The sequence below is a fragment of the Sander lucioperca genome, chromosome 5, assembly GCF_008315115.2.
Source record: "Sander lucioperca isolate FBNREF2018 chromosome 5, SLUC_FBN_1.2, whole genome shotgun sequence".
NCBI lineage: Eukaryota > Metazoa > Chordata > Actinopteri > Perciformes > Percidae > Sander > Sander lucioperca.
The window spans coordinates 4865016-4889082 of NC_050177.1; the positions used below are offsets into that span (position 1 = coordinate 4865016).

Sequence of the window (24067 nt, forward strand, 5' to 3'; positions counted from 1 at the left end):
TCTCCATGATTTTGTTGTGTTGAGGGTTACATACTTCACGAAATTTCCTTTTCAAACACTTTGGGTTTTCTCTGGATTCAGCTGGAACTATGACGGCTCCATCTTCACCAGGCGCCCTCACCTCCGCTGCGTAAACAAATGAACGCTCCCGTTCGATGGCCTCCGCTCCTGCGAGATTGAGGAGGATATATGCTTGTGTTTTGGCAGGCTTGTCTGAGTGCGCCGCTGCTATGAAGATATCATATTCCTGTTCGAAAATCCACCAATTCTCGGCGATGTTCCCTTCAAAAACGAGGGGGTCTAGTCTGCGAAATCCATCCGCCATTATTTCTCTCAGTGTGACGTTAGCTTAGTTGTCCGCTCCGCTCGAGACAAAAAAAATCACATGGAACTTACAGGCGATGAATGAATCCCTCTTCTGACACCATGTTGAAATATAAGAGGAGTCCTTACTTTATGAATCCAAGCGGTTGTGTTTATTTATAGAGTTCCAGAAACCATGTGGAACATATTCAGTCAAAGTAACAGGCGACATCTTACAACCATATACAATACTTGGCGGGGAGCTGTGCACACAGAACTAGAATCCTACTGCGCATGTGCACTTCCTAAAGTACGGTGTCTCGTAGCGTCCATACAGAGAGCGAACATAATAATTCACCAGAATTATCTACAATATTTAAACCTTTAACATTACATTCGCTCAGCTTCATACAGTATGTCCTACGTCACATACAGTGTTGCCAACTTGGCAACTTTGTTGCTAGATTTAGCGACTTTTCAGAACCCCTTAGCAACTTTTTTTTCACAAAAGCGACTAGCAACAAATCTGGCTACTTTCTGTAAAAAAGACAACAGTTGTCTGGCGAGCATTTGAGGTCTTTCTCTCTTCTGTTCTGTGACTGAGGAGCAGGCTTGTTCTCTCCTCATGTGCAGCAGCACTGTGCAGGCAGTTAGAAGGGGAAGGTGGACAGGGTGCGGGGGCCGGGCTGGGCCATCGGCCTGCCTGCCTGTGGCGGAGACGAGAGCAGAGGCGGTTTTTGGCACGGGCGACCCGGGCAGCATTTTATCATGAGTCATGAAAAAAAAAAAAATCTTCTGCTCTGTGAAGCAGTTTTCTATTATCTATCATTTCACTGTGTGGGGAATTGGCAGATTGGCGCCCACTGCAGCTGCAGGCGCCCTGCTTGCACCCCCTACTTTCACAATGAAATGGACTAGTCTGTAACGGGGCGGGGCCCGGCTCGAACAGGAGAACTCTGAAGTACACAGATTATTTATTACTGTATATATTGTTGGCACATTTTCGTATATAGTGTATATTTATTTTAAGTTCTGATAACCTATACTGTCATATTTTGTGCAGAATTGGGTTCATTGTGGAGGTTGTTCACCTTAAAAAGTGTGTTTCCTGTTGTAATTGCAATAGTTAAATAACTGGATTCTGTTAAGTGTGTTTTTCAAATGCTCTAATGAAGGATTTGTGCAATTGAGAAATATAATTTTCTCTTTCACTTATGTTGTTGGGGGGGGCGTGGGCGCTCGAAGGGGGTCTCGTCCTGGGTGTAATTCAATGTAGAACCGCCACTGCGAGAGAGCGTGACGGGAGGAAGACGCTGCTGAGCTGGCCTGGCCCTGGGCATCCAGTCTTTCATGACAGCCTTCTTTGAGAATTATTTTTTGATATTTCTCCCTCCCTTTGTAGAATTTCTTTTTTTTACTTCAAATGCCTTAGTAATAATTATAATCTCATATAAATTCTTGTAGTGAGTTTGTGATTATTTGGCTAAAGATTTATATTCCTTTCTATCTACCTTGCTCTTAATCTCTGCCTTGCTGCACCTGACACAACCACTAAGCTTTATGCAAATTATTGCGTAATGATTATATATTACGCATTATATATTATATATTATGATGATATGAACGTATGACGTCATCTAGCTACTTTTAATGACTTTTGGAGTTAGTGCTAGCTACTTTCATTGGAAAACAGTTGGCAACACTAGTCACATAGGTGACGCAAGTTAACTATGACAATCATGAGATTTATCACAATTTAATATCTTAATCAATTGACAGCTCTAATTTGGTGCTTCACACTTTAGTACAGATCCTCCCTGATCTGTTGTGGCGGGACCCTCGATCAGGCCAGCATGGGATGGGAGGCATGTGGTCACTCAGATGTGGCACCAGTTCGGACAGTGGCGGTGGCTGATCTGTTGTGAACAGTGTAAATAAAGTGGCAACAGTTAATAAATGGTAGTAGTGCAGTTATATGTATACATAGATAAACAACCTTTGGTTTATTTGTCCTTTAGGAATTTATTTTTCATTGTTAAGGGCTCTGATAGCCTGTGGGAAGAAACTCAAACACTTTATTTGAAGGGGTGTGCATAAGACTGACTCCATCATAACCATGACACCTGTCATGAACATTAGGGATGTTAGGCCCTCTGCCCCAGTGTGGTGTGCTAATCTTATCATATAGGTCTGGTATATCAAAGCTGTCCTCGAGTGCCGTAATGCCTGTCGTGTTGGACGGTATTATTAATATAGGTAGTCTATAGATCAGGTTTCCCTACACTGTGCGAGAACAGGCCAAAATTATAATTAAATTTGCAGCAATTGCTGAGCGTCTGAGAAGTTTTTTGTTTATTCCCCACCAGTTGTCATGATTCGGCGTAACAAAAGAACAACTGCAAAGGTCATTAACATACTGATTGGCATTAATGAGGTGCTTTGCATTTAATATTTATGGTAAAAAATGGCCGTGTACAGGGCAGGATAAGAGGCTGTTTTACATATGCACACTTGTGGGTGATCTGTGTTTAATAAAGGGAACACTGCTTACAGATGTGCGTACGCATGGTTTTATAAATCGGAATTTTTTTTGCACAAGCCATTTTTGGCTTTTGGGCTTGCGTATACTTTTAGTAAGGATCTTACACACAGTTTTATAAACGAGACCCCTGATCTGTGCCTTTCTAATCCTGTTTTCCCTATACCCTAGTTGCCTGTCCTGACTCCCACCTCCACTCCTGCACATGGCTCTGGATTTCTGGAACTCCATCTCTGGACACCCTGGACCCTATTGAATACCTTTCCCCTAGAATCTCAGAATCTGCTGGATTCCCCAATGACAACTTGACATTTACCAAGACAACAATGTCATGACAACTTGAAATGAACTGTCTAATGCTTTTTTAATGGTGCCATCAATAATTCCCTTGACCTCAAGTAAAGTGGAACCATTTCGGTTGATTAAGATGTCATACATTCAAGTCAATGTATCAATCAAGTTTGACGACATTGAATATACCGAGGTAATTTACTGAGCCATCAGATGAAACGGCTGTTTTCAGCTCATTTTTTGTTTAGATTATTAATTATTTACGCAAAGAATGTTTTTCGCACATTCGCGAAATGTGCAAGACCTACTTTTTCGAACTCCTCCTAGGCTGTGCGTCCGATCTGCACAAATCTTGCCACAAAGCATCTCCAGATGGACCTGACCAAAATAATTCTGTTCCTAGGCACACACATTCACGATAATGACATTTCCTATCACAAATCCTATCACATTTCCTATCACAAATCTAACGGGCTTCACTATTGGTTTACCCCTCAAGGCTCCACCTCGGCACCCTGAAAAAGATATCTGCACTCACCTCCCAATCAGGGAGTAGCACCCTAAGGCACTCACCCCCAATAAAGCCCCAGTACAAGCGATGCTCGTCTCCCTTTGAAACTCAGCAACAGTAAGGACCAGCTGGGCTTGTAGTTAGAGGGCTTCGCACATACTCATAGAACTGGAGTTACATCCAGGTAACTACTATTTCTATTTCATATGTGCTCATGCCCTCTAACGGGCTTCGCTGTTGGTTAAAAACCTTAAAGCAAAGGCCGTATGGGATGTGATGTACTCCCAGCTGGGCCCGAACTGACAATAGTTCGAACCCAACTAAAAACCTGAAAAATTATCAACAAACAATCCAGCCTGCGAGCACCACCCGCCTCTCGTAGAATGCGACCTCAAGCCTGCTGGGGGAGCACGATTCATTGCCTCATAGCTCCTTTGGATCGCGTCACAGATCCAATGAACAAGACATTGCACAGAAAAAAGGAGCTCCCTGAGTCCGACCTAACTACTACTAACTAACAATTGGTTGAACTTCCTGAAAGCTGCTGTGCACTCAACATAACCGTACAGCGCGCGCACAGGACATGAAGTATGAAGACACTCCTCCTCCCTGCCCAGCATATTTCCTTGGATTAGGATGGCACCAAGATCTTGGTTGCAGCTGTCGCCGTGGTCCTGCTGCATTCCCTGCTACACTCTGCGGTGCCCTGCAGTGCCCTGCTGCATCCTGCTGAACCCTGCTGCGTCCTGCTACTTCCAGCAATGCTCTGCTGTGCCACGCTACATCCTGTAACGCCCTGCAGTGCCCTGCTATGACATGAACTACTATGACTACCATTTGTAGTCACTGTTCCATTATCTTTATTGTGACTATTATTGCCACTGTTCATCACATCCCCAACCGGCACCTTCAGACACCGCCTACCAAGAGCCTGGGTCTGCTGAGGTTTCTTCCTAAAAGGGAGTTTTTCCTCGCCACTGTCGCACTAAATGCTTGCTCTTGGGGGAATTACTAGAATTGTTGGGTCTTTGTAAACTATAGAGTATGGTCTAGACCTACTCTATCTGTAAAGTGTCTCGAGATAACTCTTGTTATGATTTGATATTAAAATTGAATTGAATTGAATTGAACTGAATTGAATTGAATTGAATTGAATTGAATTGGTCATCATGATACGCAGTGGCGGAAAGGCATACAGCAGACCAGGGGGCCAGACCGAGTGAGCCAGCTCATATGGAGGCGGCCAGGAGAGTCCCAGAACATCACGTCCCTCCGCGCCAGTGCGGGGACACGAAGTTGACAATGTTTGTCTCGGCTTTGCTGCAGCCGGAGCCGATGTTGTGAGCCTCACGCGTCAGGCCAACTGTAATAGCACAACTGTGTGTTGGATGACCAGCTCTGTGTGGGCTTCCACCTCCTGTTTGGACGCAGCGAGAATCAACCAGTTGTCGATATAAGTCAGGATTCTCACGCCTCTCACCCTGAGTGGCATTTATGCTGTCTCCACACATTTGGAGAATGTGCGTGGAGCCAGGGAGTAACCAAATGGAAGGCTGCAGTGTTGATAACTCTGAACTCCCACCCAAGTGGAGCGCCTCATATTGCTAGTAACATTAGCTGACACAACATGGCTAACAGTGCTAACATCAGAACCAACCTGAGAATCTGAATGTGTTGTGGTGGAAGAAAAACCCTCTGAGGCCATAATAAATGTACGCCCTTTATTATGCAAATAAGGGGGTTGGTGATTGTGCTGCCTTCTACCGAAGGTCGCACGAGCCAGTCCGAAGCCCCCGGAGATAGAGGTGGGTAGGTCGGTCTGGGGTGGCTTGTGGTAGCGGCGGTCCTATCTCCAGAGCCTTCCGCGGGATTGCGACGCTGCCTACCGTAAACATGACCATGTTCCCGGCGCCCTGACTGCTGCTGCTGTGGCTGGCGATGGGGTGGCTTTTGAGGACGGAGGTGAGAGCCCAGCTGCTCCGAGGACTTACAGGGAGTTTCCAGCATAGCTACCATTTCTCTAATGTGTGGACCGAACAGCGACTCCGTGGCAAGGGGAGTGCTCATTAAAAGGAGCTGTTCTTTCTCCTTCAGGGAGGAAAGACTGAGCCACAGATGCCTATGGCCCACCTGAGCCATGCACATCGACCGGCTGTAGTCGATGGCTTAGGCCTGCAACATGCGCAGAAGAGTCGCCATAGTCGTCTGCACCTCCGTGATTTCATCCGGTGACAGCTCGGTCCTGCCGTGAAGTCCTTCATAGGATCCTTGGACAGGGTTTGGGGGAGGCAGAGGGATCTGCATCCTCTCCCTCGCTGGCACCGGGCTAGCGAGGGGGGGACTGACGGTCCCAGCTAAATTGCCCCGTCGCTTGCGCTCCCCTGTAGGAGGGGCAGGCATTCGCTTCAACTTGATGTTGCTGACCGAGGCATAAAAAGCCGTCCTCGTGGAGGTCGAGAACAAGAAAACAAGAACAAGAAACGCAGTTTTTAATGAAAGCCATTATTATTGCGACACCCGATGGTGACAAGTGGCTGAGTAAAAAAGGGAGACTAGCAACGCATGTACTGGGGCGTTATAGGGGGCGGGTGCTTTAGGGTGCTACCCCCTGATTGGGCGGTGAGTGCAGATATCTTTTTCAGGGTGCCGAGGCAGAGCCTCGAGGTGTAAACTGATAGCGAAGACTGATAGAGGGCGGAGCACATACGAAATAGAATGTAAATCCAAAACAGTGTCCAAGCCAGTATCCTATTTAAGCTCAGAAATGCCCACAAAATAAACATTAGTGTGTCATGAAAGATTTATTATGTCCTCTATTTTTCCCCAGAGCAGATCTACCTCTTTTGTTCTAGCCGGTGAATTAGTTTGTCCATATTTCTTGGAAACATTAAGGTATTCCACCCACTTCTCAACCTCATCTATTGTGGTGATTAAGGTGGAAAGTTTTGTCTCCACCAAAGTGGTAGAGCAGCAAATTTCTTCCATGTTACCTGAAATCTTTGTTGTGCTGCAAAAATGTTACAGATGACTACCGTTATGTTATTAGACTGCTGCTTGTTGTTGATCCAAGCACAGCTTTGCCATCTTGGTCTTGCATGTCTTCAGGTCTGCATGAGCTCAGATGTATTTTCCTCTTAACATTCTTGGATTCCGTGATGTTTCTTCTCCAAGCTGAGCACAAATGTTCCTGGTTACGTATCTTTAAAAGGATAAATGTAGCAGTGCCTCTTGGCATTACGTCACGTGACCCATGATTTGTGTGTTAACTCGCACAAGAGTCTAGTTCTAACTCCTGAAACAGGTTAAAAGATCAACTCTAAAAAAATATTTACTTTAACCGTGCCCAAGAGTCTATTCAATAGTCACAGATAGGGATGTCCAGATCTGATCACGTGATCGGAAATCGGGCCCGATCACGTGGTTTCAGACTCAATCGGAATCGGACGTTACCTCCCGATCAGGACTCGGATATATATGTATATATATTCTCATTATTTTTTAACACATCTATAGTTATGCTGTGGCACAGAGTTAGACCCTTTTGACTCCACACAGAAACAGCAACGCATGCGGCATGACATCACTTTGTTGCATTGGTTAAATGCCGGCAAAGTAGAACACGGAAGCAGCTTGAAGCGGAGTGCGAGTATGTCTGCGGTCTGGAGGTATTATAAAGTTGATGACAACAACATTGCCATAGCAAACTGTGAGATATGTAACAGAAGTGCTCTGTCTGTTAACAGAGTTGTTGAATGTTAAAATAAGGTGAATTAAATAAAAAATAAGGAACATCCTGGATCTGTTTTTTCGCTCTTCTTTATTCTTTTTTTATATTTTATAGAAATATCGGATCGGGACTCGGTATCGGTAGATACTCAAAATCAAATGACTCGGACTCGAGGGCAAAAAAACCTGATCAGGACATCCCTAGTCACAGATGTACACTCAAATTGAGTTGATTTGAACTCACAGAGAGTCTATTCTAAAGGACAGACTTTGCTTTATATATAAATGTAGAGTATGCCCCTTGAGTTCAGTTTCTGGTTAAGGTTCTAGTTCTCTATTTTCTTTTGTATTTGTGTTTGATATAACCATCCATCCATTCATTTTATCTAATAAGATATATTTTTCTTATTTGGTCTTTTCATTTAGTGTGCAGTGTGCTTCAACTATCCAGCACTTGACATTTGTACATTTTTACAAATAATTCACGACATGTTGTAAATTATATTGTCACTCTAATATACTTCGTTGTTACCCAAAATCAAATCAAATTTTACTCCTGAAACTATTTATTGTTATTTGGGCCATTTTTGTGCACATTGCAAATAATATAATAATAATATATAAAATGTCTCTTGGAATATTTTATATTTACAGGCTTTTGATTGGATGACACATTGTATCAGCTGATTTGTAGGTGGGCTCTATACTGTGTCTATGAGTACAAGACCGAGATTTCAGTATGTTTCTCCCAGGGACCTCTCTGTTTAGGTTCTGTTGGATTATTGATGACGTATTGTGGTACATATTTGGGTTTATGATGACGTTTGGTCTTTCTCAAGAGCAGTTCTGTTTTCCAGGCTCTAATGCCTCGTGTGTTAGTGTACAGTTCAGTGTGGGAGCCAAAGTTGCCCTCTACTTCTTGTTTGCTTTAGGCATGCTGGTTACCATTTTAGGAAACTCTGTTGTCATTGTGTCAATAGGTCATTTTAAGCAGTTGCATAATCCTACCAATGTGCTTGTTTTGTCTCTTGCTCTTGTGGACCTTCTTGTGGGTGTCACTGTGATGCCCTTCAGCGCCATCCGGACCATTCATGGCTGCTGGTTTTACGGTGATGACTTTTGTCTGCTGCACTCCAGTTTTGATATGTTTCTCACCACTCTGTCTATCTTCCACCTTATTTGCATTGCTGTAGACAGACAACAAGCAATATGCAATCCTATGCATTATTCTAGGAATATCACAATGTCAGTGGCCTGGATTATGGCATGTGCCAGCTGGGCACTGGCTGCTGTCTACTCTTATGGACTACTTTACTCAAAGGCCAACATAGCAGGGTTAGAGGATTATTTGGCATCAATAAACTGCCTTGGCAGTTGTAACCTTCTCTTTAACCCCCTTTGGGGAGTCCTGGACAGTGTTATCTGCTTTTTCTTTCCCTGCACTGTGATGGTTTGCATCTACACTAAAATATTTTTTGTAGCTAGAGAGCATGTGAGAAAGATTGGAGATATGAGCAATTATTCAAATAACAGCGTAAGAGGTGGGTTGATTAAACAGTCTGAGCATAAGGCTGCAAAAACTCTGGGTATTGTGCTTGGTGTATTCATCTTTTGTTGGATGCCGTTTTTTATAAATTCTATAATTGATGTCTACATTGGCTTCAGTACACCTGCTGCCATCTTTGAAGCATTTGTTTGGTTGGGTTACTTCAATTCAACGTTAAACCCAATTATTTATGCCTTCTTTTATCCCTGCTTCAAAAAATGTTTTTATTGTATTGTCACTCTAAAAATATTTGCCTCAAATTCCTCAACCATGACTATATCTGTTAAATGACAAACCACACTCAAAAACTGTACTATTTTCATGTTTCATGTTTGAAAAAAGTTATTGAGCATGCATATGTATTAGCAATAGAAGGATTTTTGTTTTGCTGTTTTTATTGACAATTACATAATGCAAGTTTTTCATAATTTGGAGATGTCTGTGCATGAAATGCAAATAAATTGAAATCTGGCATAACCAATCCTCAAAATGTTTCATTTATTAAATTAACCCAAATTTCATGTGGGTTAATTTCTTATATATATTTAAAAACATGGTAACAAATATGATCAAAAAAGGTTATGAAAAATAAATACGGCACCCTTTAGTGTTCTAGAATAGATGTTAAATAGTTTGTTTTTGAAAAAAAATATATATATATATGAAGCGGATGCAACTGTGTCTCAGTACTCAAGTACAAGTGTTGTTTCTGTATGGCTTACTGATATTTAAATGAATGTACTTCCAAATTGTCATTATAGTTACATTTTAGATTAGACACTTCTTCTCTGAGCCTGATAACTTCAAAGGGGTCTAGCTGCAGACTGTACGGTGCAGGAAATGTATTTCCTGTCCTGACAGTGGAGCCTGCACCGGAATAGACTCCACAGTGGAGGTCCTACGCTAGACACTCTTGGATAACTTAAGTAAAAAAAGTGTTTTTGGTCCTATGGTCCTAATGCAGCAGAATTCTAATTTTGCTCTTACAATTTAGAGTAAGGGCTGTGCATAAATGTTTCCTACGTGTAAAATTTGGTCTGAACTCCCAAATTATTCCAGAAGTTTCCTGCTGTGACACATACACAGAGGCAGAGAAAAACACTTTCCACCAAAAAAAAAGTATTTTGGACATGTATGATAATTAGCTGATCTACATCAATTATTTGTATTGGCTGGGCAATGAAAACAAGATTTTTTATGAGTTTAGAAGAGCAACATCAAGCATCAAAATATACTTAAAGTACAAAAAAGTTAAATGAGTAATGCAGAATGGCCCATTTTTTTTTAATGGTGCTATACTTCCATATTATTACATTATAAATGAAGCGTTGATTATATGTTGTATTATGAATCTGAATCTGCAGACTAACTATAGTACTAACTGAAGGTATTAAATAAATGTAAAAAAAAAAAAAAAAAGGGGGGGGCTTGGGGTTCTTTCTGCATTCTGGTGAAATTTATGGTGGAAATAAATTTCTTTATTCCTTTATTTATTTAAAGAAAAACACAAAATTCAGGCGCCAGGTGACAATTCAAAATAAAATTGAATGTAATGCAGAAAGGCTCTCAGACATCCTGCATTGCTTTCAAATATATATTTTTGAAGTAGCCTTTTAAATGCGCCTGTTCACAATAAAAAAAAGTAATGCATTTTAACTAATTTATAAACCTCTGGACTTTAATAGCTCAGATGTGTTTCAGCATGTTGAAACTTTCTGCAAATTCACCCTCATTTCAGTTTTAGTTTTTTACAGAAATTAAACAGACTTGACGTTGACATTCCAGGAGATTGCGCTTCGCTGCAATTGCTTCGAAACGGACACCAAAGTAGCGTGAAGATTAAACATTAAACATCACCATTCCTATACAGTTCTCCAAGCAGGTATTCTGTATGTATAATATATATAGCTACACGTTATACTTGGCCCTAAAAAAAAAAAAAAAAAACTAAAACTACACGTGTCACATTGTGTTGTGATGTACCAAAAGCTTGTAAATTCAGTATGAATTCATGAGTATTTAATGAATCGTTTAAGGTAAGGATTAAGGTGTCTCAATGCATCAACTTGACTTTTGTTCATTGCAAAAGTTGAAAGATATTTATAAAAACAAATCATCCTGGACTAAGTTAAAATCACCTCCTGATAATTAAGATTATCTAGATGTAAGGCAATTTGCTCGGATAGGTTTTTGTTTTCTCTATTGTCATTGTAACCATATAGTTGATCAAAATAAATTTCAAATGATCAAGAGTCATGATAACAATCAACCAATGGCTGTGTTCATCTACAACGTGGGTTACAATCAGACTGAAAGTTTTTTAGAAGGATGGCGACCCCTGCTGATCTTAAAGTGCCATGACTGAAATAAACTCATCTCCCCATTGTTTAAATCAAAACATAGTATCCACAACCGTAGAATGAGTTTCTTGTAGAAAAACAATATTACCATTCTATTCCCTTTACAGAACAAAATAAGTTTTTATTTTGGGTTGTGACCCCTTGTATTAATAGAAATATGAGAGATGCAATTTCTTAAAGGTACGCTGTGTAGGAATTTCTCCCATCTAGCAGTGAAATTGTATTTTGCATTCAAACGAATAGTGCTCTCGAGCGCCTTGCTTTTTCAAATGCGTGTTGCAACTACGGTAGCCGTTATGGTATAGCCGTTCCCTTTTTCACTTTTTTGGCGATGAGGATTCCTTGTCCTGTGGCTCGGCATAAGTATGATCCTCCATTATGAACTAAAGTGCAGTGCAGGCTTTCAAATTTGCCGGGGCAGTGACAAGAGCCTCTCACTGATCTCCTTCTCCGTTTCAGCTGGTCACGTGACGCTGGCTCTGAACGAAAACGCATTGTGGATTAGCTAGACAGGTAGGCTAGTGCTTTATGTCCCTCTCAGCGATTATAGTTTTTCAAAATGGCGGAACGACATGGAAGCCTCCTTTGACTTGCCCGTCCAATGTAAATACAGATAAGAAATTCTTAAGTCAGATCATTGGCAGAGGTAATGTTACACCAATGAGGACATATTTATGAATGAAGACATTGATTTTAGCTAATAAAATACTTAAAACACTACACAGTGTACCTTTAAGAAAAACATAGAATACAGAAAATAAAAAGAAAAATGGAATTATCTGAAATGTTATGGAATAAGAATAAATGTGTATCCCAGGCATATATTGTAGTTATGTCTATGGTGTAACTCTCTGTCCAATAATGAGGGCATAGGGGCCTTGGAACATGGTCTTAAGTCCTGCCTTCCTTGCCTGCTCAACTTTTGGCCACACAGCTTTTCACACCTCTATGTTTTATCTGATGAGAGCTTTCATGAAATGGATGTTGAGATCTTTGCAGATGGGGTGATGTTTGGCTCCAGAGTTCATCCCTGTAATCAGGGACGTGCACAGGTATGGGCTATTGTTGCCCGGGCAGTTGCCCGGGCAACATACTATGCATATACTATGCAACATTGGCTTAGTGATGGATTCTGGTGAAAGAGCCTAAATAAACTTTTCTTTCTTTCTTTTTTTCCGCTGTTGTAGCTGCATCAATACGATAATGCGATCATCATTACCAAAGTTAAATCAAATTAAATCTCTATATCATCCAAACTTGCCCTCAGCGATGCCCACTGCCCCCAGTCATGTGACTTTGTTTTCTCACACACGGAGCACCACATATGAAAGCCAAGCTCTTCTGCCTTCACGTGAGTTTTTAAAGTTATGGAGATTACGACAAATGCCCTGTGAATAGTAACCAAAAAATCCACTTGAGCTTTGAATAAAGTACAGCTTCAGCTTGTAACGTTTGCATTACGTTGTAATGATAGTTACGTATTGTAACTCTATATTCTATGAGTATAGGCATAGCCCATACGTAACTATCATTCTATTTCGTATAGGCTTCGCCCTCTAAGGTCTGTCGCTATTGGGTTAGGGCGAAGCTGATGTAGTCAATGCCACCTGCAACACAAGGTCCACAAGCAGAACATAGACTAATTGTCTTCCTATTCCCACTGAACAAGGTTAAATGAATTAAAACACATTATTTTGATGAGAAAACCCTGTCATCATCATGAGTAGGCCTACTGATCGTGAGGTCAATGTCATGTCACAATTAATAACTGCAAAAAACCCTGCATTCCTCCAAGCCACTCAAGTGCAGGAGGATGGAGACAGCAGCAAAACCAAACCTGACAGTGCATCATCTGCCGTCAAGTGCAGGTAAAACTGTGTGAGTCAGACTTAGATGCACTGTGCAGATAAAAACGAATGAACGGGCACGGGGATGCCCAGGAAGCCGCAGCGCAAACATCGGCCACAGTCATGCCTCTGAGGAGGCCGCGGACGCTGGCAGCACTCTCCACTCTCCACTCCCTCCGCGCTATAGACTTGGGTGATAGCTTCACACAGTCAATGAGACAGACGCTGCTCCGAAAGAGCCGCACCCTGTGGGCACTCTCTGTAGTGAGCGAACAGCCGCTGTGTTCGTCTGATGTCTGCCGTGCGTAAAACATACTGGAATAATGTGCGCACTGGGCAAGTCGGTGAGACGCCTCCTCCGCGGCGTTGTTATGAGGCGGAAGGAATAACTCCCTCGCCCGAAAAGGATTGTTAAAACTTTCGGTGTAATGATGGATTTGGCTGTAAAGTGGCCGTGCTCCCGTCCCCTCTAATGGAGAGGCGGGAAACTGGCATCCTTTGCCCGCAGCTCTACCAGCTCTGACGTCAGAGTGGCTATCTCCCCTGAGATGACGCGGCTGTTTCCAACACACCGTCGGAAAGGAGGTGGAGGGCTGGGCGTATAGCCTTTTTGTGATAAGCTTTGACAGCCATGCATTCCTGGGTGGCAAGTTTTCCCACACTGCGCCCCGCTCAGAGGGCAGGCACATGCACATCTGTGTGTTGTATGTTGCCATAGCAACAGAGAGTGCGCCGCTATGCTGTGGATGCATGGCGGGGCAGTCATTGAGTCAGAGTTCTCCCCATCCCACTAGACTGTCGGGTTGAGGAGTGACTGTGTAGCACGCATATACTGAGTGGGCGCTCGCTCCTGCTGTTGACACAGTGCGGAAGTGACCGGGCTACACCTATGGCACCACATGTGTGCAAGGCGTTACTCCGGATTTCCACTGGATGCGGAACGTCTGCGGACCGGCTCCGCTGCAGAACGGCGGTAGTTCAATTCTCACAAGCCGTTCACTCAACATTCTCACCATTCCGCGTAATCAGCTTGGAGGTGGAGAAAAGCAGAGCTAGCGGTCATGCTAGCAAAACTGTATTGTTCAGCGCCGCGGCCACCTAGGCGGTACACTGGTACACGCGGTCAGTGAAGCGAGCATGGACCTGGTTTTCGTGGGGGGGACACCTCGCGGCTCGAGTGGAGGGCTGGCAGGAGGATGTAGCTGGTTGGTGATCGGTACCTGGCGGACACCGCTGTTTTTCGAAGTCTTCAAACTGCTTGTCTTTTACTAGCTGTAGTCGTATATATATATATATATATATATATATATATATATATATATATATATATATGTATTATTTATGGTGCTAAATCATAACATTAGTTATCTCAACCAGAATCATTGAGAGCAGCCACAGTCTAAAGGTCAACTGGCAGCACTAGTGTCAGTGTTCAGTTTTTTAGCTGTGAAAAGTACAGTATACTTTATTCAGATTCTAATAATTCTATTCAAGATGAGGCCTAGCACAAGGCTCCAGACCAGAGAGTGAGGGAGAGCATGAGGAGCATCACTCAACAAATCATATGGCTACATGATTGTAGTTAGTGTTCCTATAAAAGGGCCATGTCAGTAAAAGCGCAATAAGGAAAAAGATAGATGCTGCAGCCAATAGTATTCTTAATTTAAAGGTACATTATAGAACTTATTCAGAAATTCCAGATTAGAGCAATAGCCCCTCCAAATGTCTGTGCACGTCCCTGCCTGTAATGCCTTTACAGCAGACCCGGCCCTAACCAATTTGGTTTTTTTGTAGTGAGTATACTGTGATTTTTGGCCCTGCCCCTGGTATGTTCAATCACTTAAAGAAAAATAGTCTACAGCTTTATGTTTTACAGCTTCTTTATTTTAAAATAAAAATACTTCTGAACAAAAAGCAATAAAATGGTAACCCTTGGCTGTGCAGAGGTGGAGGGAGCTCGAGCGGCCACAGATGGCCCAGGGATTTAAGAGTACATCTGTAAAGAAAGGATGAGCATTTGTGAAAAAAGGGGTATTTTACAATATAGTGTGAATAAAAAAGCTGCTTTGAAACCCAGTTAATAATTGCACCTAAGCCTCTTTACTCATATGGTATTGGACATTGCAGAAATGGTCATTGTTGTAGGATATAAAATACTGGTAAAAACAAACAAAAAAAACATTAAAACTGAACAAAAATAGACACACTTATTTATTCTGCCCCAGATCAAATTGAATGCCTCTCTTCTACAATTGACCCTTCGCTAAGCCCCGCCCTCCTTAGTTACTGTTGCTACGCCTGTCAAGCTTTCGTGCCTGGCACTAGTGATGGCCAAATGAAGCGTCATGAAGGTTTTGTGAACCATTTTCTGTATTTTCTAAGCCCACTAGATGGCGATCTCTGTTCAACAAAGGGTTGAAATCACACTGAGTTGCCATTTCTTAAGCCATTTCTTTAAACAAAGAAAATAAATAATATGCTTCACAAAGCTTCATGAAGCTTCTTTTGCCCATCACTACCTGGCACGTCCATTACAGTATGTATGCACCGATGTCAGACATTCCCAAGGAGATAATTAGTAATTTTTGGCAAACAGGTGAAATATCTGAGAGAGCAAGACAAAAGGGACTGCAGTATGCATTCGAGGGATATAGCCACGACATAATATGCAACCGATGAGAGATTAATTTCATCAAAATTGAAGCTAAAGCCTATAGGTCATGCAATAATGTGAGCCGCCTCATACGCTGACCATTCAAATGGGAAACACACAAATTGAGGAACAGCTATGTTCATGCACAGCAGGATAAGTGACATTTGAAAATAATCTAATAATTATAATAATTATAAATCAAACAGCTTATCCATAAATCTTGTGGAATAAACACAAGACATTAGCTTGAACACTTTGCAATGATAACATTCTCCTGCTTATATTTTTAGCGATTAACAAATGCTAAAATATATTTTAAAGTATGTCAGTGAGCCTCCGTCTTGCCTTTAATCATCTTAAGGATGGGTTAATAACAGATGTGTACCTACTTGATCGCTCTCTGGGACATGTTTTCATGCTAATCAAATGTGTTTGGAGCTTGGAACAAGCTAGCGCGGACCGCTGATTAGCTTACAACGCTAGTATTCGGGGCAGAAAGACAGTAGCTCCCAAGACGACGGCCGCCTGTATACGAGAACACGACAGAGAGTATAGTAGGGGGTTTCTGTCACTTAAGAATGTGGTTTGATTGATGACTGACAGGTCAAGAGGTCACGACCTGTCAAAATTTTGATTGATGTTCAACAGGTGTTTCTGATGCAATATCTATTTACAGTACAGGGTAGAGACAGGAAATGCGGTTTTCAAATGAGCCAATGAGAAATGAGGGCGACAGGAAATACGTAGATGATGGTTTTGAATGAGTTAAATATCTTTATCAGTATTTGATACATGCCTCATATAACTGAGAGAACTAAAAATGGTGAATGTTTAAGATTGTTAAATCCAATTGTTACTGCATTCAATGTCTTTTAATAATATAGGAATGAACCGCAAACAAAAAATTAAAGCTGACATCCCACGAAAATATTGTCCAATGGTAATATTGGTATACTTGATCCAACAAAGCGTGTTATCATTATATGAAATGGAACAGCCTAATAACTAACTAACTAATAACTTTTATTTTAATATTATACCGCTTAATGTAGATGTATGTCATAAATGGTTTATTTTTACTGGTTATGTTTTAAACAATGAATGTTAATTAGAGAGAGAGGCTTTAGTTAAAAACTGTATCAGCATTGTTTTTTAAAACTAACTGTATTGAACATACCATATCTATATACTCAGATAATCCCACCAACGCAGATGTTGAAATTGAAGAAATAACGAGTGAAGGAGAAGAAAATGCAGAAGATGTTCAAAGTTTGAATGTATCTGAAGAAGGCAATGACCGATCGATCATTCCTCCTGATATTGGACGAGAACCGCTGGAGACCCTACAACAGGTGGACAGAGCTGAAGTCTTGACAGAGATACCTCATTCGGGCCCTTCTCAAACTCCTACCCCAATGACTGAGGGTAAGTGTATCTACATTATAACTCTTAAATGTTTTTACCGCCTTACATTTTAAACAATGAATATTACGCTGGTGAGAGAGAGAGAGAGGGAGGGTGAACCAGAGAGAGAGAGGAAGGGAGGGGCGAGGGGGTGTGTGTGTGTGTGTGTGTGTGTGTGTGTGTGTGTGTGTGTGTGTGTGTGTGTGTGAGAGAGAGAGAGAAAGAGGGAGGGTGAACCAGAGAGAGAGGAAGGGAGGGGCGAGGGTGTGTGTGTGTGTGTGTGTGTGTGTGTGTGTGTGTGTGTGTGTGAGAGAGAGAGAGGGAGGGTGAACCAGAGAGAGAGGGAGGGTGAACCAGAGAGAGAGAGAGGAAGGGAGGGGCGAGGGTGTGTGTGTGTGTGTGTGTGTGTGTGTGTGTGTGTGTGTGTGTGTGTGTGTGTGTGTGTGAGAGAGAGAGAGAGGGAGGGGTGAACAGAGAGAGAGAGGAAGGGGGGGGCGAGGGTGTGTGTGTGTGTGTGTGTGTGTGTGTGTGTGTGTGTGAGAGAGAGAGAGGGAGGGTGAACCAGAGAGAGAGGGAGGGTGAACCAGAGAGAGAGAGAGGAAGGGAGGGGCGAGGGTGTGTGTGTGTGTGTGTGTGTGTGTGTGTGTGTGTGTGTGTGTGTGTGTGTGTGAGAGAGAGAGAGAGGGAGGGGTGAACAGAGAGAGAGAGGAAGGGAGGGGCGAGGGTGTGTGTGTGTGTGTGTGTGTGTGTGTGTGTGTGTGTGTGTGTGTGTGTGTGAGAGAGAGAGAGAGGGAGGGGTGAACAGAGAGAGAGAGGAAGGGAAGGGCGAGGGTGTGTGTGTGTGTGTGTGTGTGTGAGAGAGAGAGGGAGAGGTGAACAGAGAGAATGGTTTCCGGAGGTAACAACTTTATTAACATTGTTAACATTGTTAGCTAGCTTTATTGAATTGAACGTGAGTATATATGTATATTTTCAAATTGAACAGAGCTTGAAGCAGCACCCCCAGAGAACAGAGCCAGCACCTCCCGCCCCACTGAACAAATCAGAGGTTTTTTTATTTATATATATATATATATATATATATATATATATATATATATATATATATATATATATATATATATATATATATATTCTATTCATTTATTTTATAATTAAATATATTTATTTACAGATGTATTTTCTCTGTTTTATGACAGAACCAGTACGGAGCCGCATTCGCAGAGTGAGGCGCAGTAGGGAGAGGACTCAACGAATCAGAGGTAATTTTTATCCATATATTTTATTATTATTTTCTGATTAAAATTTCTGATTAAACATTTTTTTTCTTTTTTTTTACGACAGAAGCGGCACTGAGGAACGTTCAAAGAGAACAGAGGGTGAGACGGGAGCGAGACCGTGAAAACAATTTGGACATCGCCAGATTGTTGTTGACCAATTTCCAGACAATTCTTCAGATATGTAAAAAGTTGTAAGGGGTGACATTTTTTTTTTTTTTTTGCTTTTTTATTTTTATATCACACCCAAAATGGAGCACGATCAACCCTGTATAATTCCGTTCCAATTACTTCAGGCTGTCGATGAATTAAATGAGCCAGTAAATTACATACCGACCCAACTGCTTGAGGCTATCCGCGAATTGAATAATTCAAACACAGAACCTTCTTTAAATAATACTGACACAGAACCACATCCATCAACAGACAATCAAACTGACCCTCCCAATGAAAATTACTTTCGACCTATAGAAGACGCTTTACAACAGGCTGAAAATCTGAACAATGACATTTTGTCAAGAAGACGCGATAGCTTCGGCAATTTGGAATTCCGTCAAACCTTTACCATGCCTCCCCTCGGAAATGTACCCGATCTAGCGCAATTTTATCAAGAGGTTTCGAGCCATTTTACATGCTTAGCAGAGAGAGTGAGACCAGAGGTTAGACCTAATGACATCGTACAGGTCGAAATAAAAGCTGAAAATGCTCAAGAACACGATATCATTCGAGTCAGTGAGAGGGGTGTCGACTTTCAGACCGTTTTTGAAGGGTTACTGGAACGGTTGATACAATCTAACCAAAATATTGACGACGAGTCCAATCTAGAATTCGTTATTCAAGTGGTGCGTAACCCTCGAGGTGGTGGTGTTAAACAAAAAATAAAAAAAACTTTGGACTGTGAAATCATTAATAAGAAAAGAAAACATTTGTATATAGTACATAGGCGAGACGCACGTGGATCCTTTTAGCTGTATCACAATATCCTCTGCTTGTATGAAGGTTTTCCAGACAAATTTCCTGCCTGAAAAGACACTCGTTATCCCTTCGCCTGACGACTACAGGCGTCAATTCAAAAAATACTCGTGCAGCGCGATTCAGTGGCTGGAATGGGTGATGTATTCGAAAAACATTTTCATTCAGCATGCTCTAAACCGCGGGGAAAAAAAGATTGGTCCGTACTTTGTAGACGGATACGCCGTCATAGACAGTGTGCAGCATGCGTGGGAGTTTCAGGGATGCTTTTTTCACGGCTGTCCTACCTGTTTCAGACCTCATGATATCTGCCCTATGACAGGAAGCCCCTTTGAGGAGATGCACGCAGCTAGCGAGGAGAAATTGCATCAGCTGAGGGCTGCTCATGGCCTCCGTACGGAGGTGATGAGAGAGCACATTTGGACCGAAATGAAAAAAACACACCCAGGCGTGAGAGAGTTTATGAAGAAATTTGATTCTCCAGAACCTCTCTCTCCGCGCTCGGCCCTTTATGGCGGTAGGACCAGCGCTATGCGGCTACGCTACACCGCAGCCCCCGGCGAAACTGTGCGCTATGTCGACGTTACCTCCCTGTATCCATACGTCAATGCCACAGGCTCTTACCCTTTAGGGCATCCGGTCATCATTCATAGAGACTTTGATGAAATCCAAAACTACTTCGGCTTGGTAAGAGCGGTCGTCTGCCCACCACGCGGCTTGTATTTTCCCGTTTTGCCTTATAAAACAGCTCAAGATAAATTAATGTTTACACTGTGTCGTACGTGCGCGGAAACCAATAACCAGAACAGTTCATGTACTCATGATGAGGAAGCCAGAGCTCTAACCGGAGTCTGGGTGACTGCAGAGTTACAAAAAGCCATACAGCTGGGGTACACTGTGTCTAAAATCATGGAAGTGTGGCACTTTGAAGCACATAGCAACGACCTATTTGTGGGGTATATACATACCTTTTTAAAGGGGAAGCAGGAGGCCTCATGCTTTCCATCAGAGGCCGTGGACGATGAGAGTAGGCAGAAATACATCAGCGATTATGAGATGCATCAAGGCATCCGCTTAAACCCCGAAAAGATTGAGTCAAATCCAGCCAAGAGACAGATGTCGAAATCGTGCCTGTGCAATTTTTGGGGGAAATTTGCACAGAGAAGTAATTTGGTTCAAACCACGCTCGTCAAATCGCCCGAACACTTTTTCAGTTTAGTGTTTTCAGGACAATATAATCTAAGACACGTGTCTTTCTTACCGACAAACAACAACGAGGATGACATAGCCTTGATTCAGTGGACATACAATGAACGTTGCTTCGTGCCTCCCGGACGAACCAATAACATTTTCATTGCGGCGTTTACCACGGCGTACGGTCGTCTGAAATTGTACAGTTATTTGGAAAGGCTGCAACAGAACGTTCTCTACACAGATACAGACAGTCTGATATATGTGACAAAAGAGGGCGAGGCTCCTCTGGAGCTGGGTAATTTTCTCGGGGATCTTACCGATGAGTTGGACGGGGACACAATTCAGGAATTTGTAGCAGCGGGACCAAAGAGCTATGCCTACCAGACCAAAAACCAGAAAAAGGTTATGAAGGTGAAAGGTATTACCCAAACTCGCGAGTGCTGCGAACAGATCAACTTTCATAGCGTGTCAGAGTTGGTGGAGGGCTACCTCAGGGGTTCTAAAGAAATGTCCCTTGAGACACCTCAACAGATTATTAAACGCAATAAAAAAGGGTTTCTGTTGAAAGACTCAACATTCCGGAAAAAATTTAGAGTAGTATACGACAAGAGGAAGCTATTTCCTGACGGTACAACGCTACCTTTTGGTTACTAGGGACGCATGATGGAACAGATTGATTTTGATCCGAGGTTAAAGGTTCCATTTTCGTGTTTGATAGTTGGTCCCAGCGGTTGTGGCAAGACGTATTTTCTGAAATCTGTACTGGAAAAATGTGAACGTGTGATGGATATTGTACCTCAAAACATTGTATGGATTTATACAAGTTACCAGCCCATGTATGATGAAATGAAGAAAATGAATAAAAAAATTAAGTTTGTCCAAGGCCTGCCTGATTCTTTTGAAGATACAAGTATGTTTCCTCCTGAGCAATCACATCTGGTCATACTCGACGATGTCATATTTCAGGCATCTGATCATCCTGAGGTGGTGAAAAACATCATCGAAATATGAGTGTCGTGTTTCTAACCCAAAATGTGTTTCATAAAGGCAGATACAGCCGTACCATAAGTTTAAACAGCAATTATCTGGTGCTATTTAAAAATCCCAGAGATCAGCTCCAGATTAGGGTGCTAGCTCATCAGATTTTTCCTTCACAGAAACAGTTTTTCCTAGAAAGTTTTGAAGATGCTACGAAAGAGCAACACGGCTATATAATCCTGGACCTCACGCCTTCATGCCCAGAACGTTACAGGGTGCGTACAGGGTTACTTCCCCACCAGCAAACGACGATTTACATACCAAAAACAAAGTAGGACGTCATTATGTCAGAGCGTATAAAACGGAATGCTCTGTTGCTGAAAGCACTGTACGACGCCACGCCTCCAACCGTAAAGACATTTTGAAACACTGCTCGTCCGATTTTCTCCAAGCCTTGTGTGAGGTGGCTCTAAATCTGTTAAAAGGAAATCTGCCTGTATCGTCTTCTCAATACAAACAACTGAAACGTCAAAAGAAGATTATCAGACTGCTGGCCGATAAAAAAAACAGTTTAAAACGTAAACATCAGGCTCTGAAAAAACAGACGGGGGGCTTTATCCTACCATTACTGTCGGCCGCCGTCCCAATATTGGGAAATTTGTTAGGAGGCCTGCTTCCAAAAAGATAATATGTCTCTGAGGGCTGCCAAGAAAATGTATTTGATTTCACCTCAACAGCTGAGCAAAATAACTAGACCAGAGCCGTCCATCAGACAGACGGCTGAAGATGATTTGAACGAGAAAATGAGCGCGGTACTAAATGACCCTGGATTGAATTCATATGAAAAAGCTAAAAGGTACGAAGCTCTGCTGCTGCGGTATCTCACTTTGCTTAAACAAAGTAAGAAAGATGTGCAGAAGGTTACTCTCAGCCTGCAACAGGATGCATCAGAATCTGAACACTCAGCATCAGCACCATCAGCACCTGCAGATGCAGTAGCAGCTGCTAGTCCCCATACCACATTGGATGACGCTGCGAACGAGGTGATAAAAAACCTACCCCCACGTGACCGTAAAAATGCCCTCTACATTTTGCAGAAATTAGCCGCAAGTGACGAGGGTTGGACATCGAGAGGTGAATTTATATATAAGGGAGATGTAGTAAAAGGCTCCCATATGCTTGACTTAATAAAAACCCTCTCACTGACCAATAAAAGAAGAGCCCAAACAACACCAAAAGGTTGGACTAGTTTCTTAAATACGTTGGATGGGTTAAACATTCCTGTATCCATGTTTAAAAATCCTCAAGCACGCGCGCAGTACAATCAGCTCAAAATGGCCGGAGATGCTTTTGAAGAAAAATCACCGCGGGAAAAAAGAAAAAAAACATTCCTATTATCACCGCGATGGTCAACTTCTTAAGAAAAATCACCGCGGGAAAAAAGAAGAAGAAAAACATTCCTATTATCACCGCGATGGTCAACTTCTGAAGAAAAATCACCGCGGGAAAAAAGAAGAAGAAAAACATTCATATTATCCCCGCGATGGTCAACTTTGGATTAACTGCACCATACACTCATGTCATTTTCAATAAAATGTTTTATTAATCACAAGTTTATGGTTACAGAGTGGTAACAATCTCTAAACATGTCTAAAGAGCACACACTATGGTGAAAAGATTCTGAGCGGTTACGACTGACGCACCTTTGATATTTATTCACAAAATTAGATACCATACGGTCATTTTTACAGACATCATCGTAATACAGAGTCAACATTTCTTTATATGATAAGCCACAGGCCCGATGGCAGAGAAAACACAATGCTGTCCACATACGGTAGACAGCGGGTGCTGAAGTTGACGGTCGTGGTACTGTATATTCTTTGAACGGTTTTCCAGAAACTGTAGAATGCTCGAGGGGTAATGAGCAAAATCAGGCGGGAATCCGTACGAGTCGAAAAAGGTCGCTCCGCCGTCCTCTTCCAACGTCAATCCAAGCCAATGTTCCCCGGGCATGTGGGATGGGTGAGTGTTGACGATAAAGTAAGCAGGTAGACGGTAGGTATGACTCAGCGAGGGTAGTTGATCAGAAGCCCACACTCCGTGAAATAAATGACCCATAAGATGATGCAACAGTCGTTCTAGTTGATGATTATCCATCTTTTTAATAATAATCCACCAGCACCTGTCTTTTAGCGTTGATCTCCAGAATGGAATCGTAGCATGCATATACTATAAGTGTTGTAGTGTAAGGCAGCGGTACCCTAAATCTCATTTCCAAACGCAAATTTCCGTTGGAAATGGGAGATAAGGCGTCGCTGTCTTCGGTCGCCCCAAGATTGAAGACAAACAGAGAATAACCTTGGTTAAAATCGCTGCGGTTGATGCTAAGAGGTAAATCCTTAAGATGTCGTCCTGTGGCAGTAAACATATTGTAAAATTCTCTGACTGAATTTCCAGTATTGA

The 24067-nt window shown here is 42.3% G+C and overlaps 1 long non-coding RNA gene and 1 pseudogene across 1 annotated transcript; both read right to left on the reverse strand.

The window, feature by feature from the left end:
* The window catches only part of LOC118495060, a 1111612-nt pseudogene that overhangs the window by 764736 nt on the left and 322809 nt on the right, over positions 1 to 24067 (reverse strand).
* On the reverse strand, positions 2602 to 23187 carry LOC118495067. The gene is made up of 3 exons (XR_004897381.1): positions 23177 to 23187; positions 16166 to 16172; positions 2602 to 2719 (listed from the first exon to the last, which is right to left on the reverse strand). It is a non-coding gene; the product is annotated as an uncharacterized LOC118495067 (long non-coding RNA).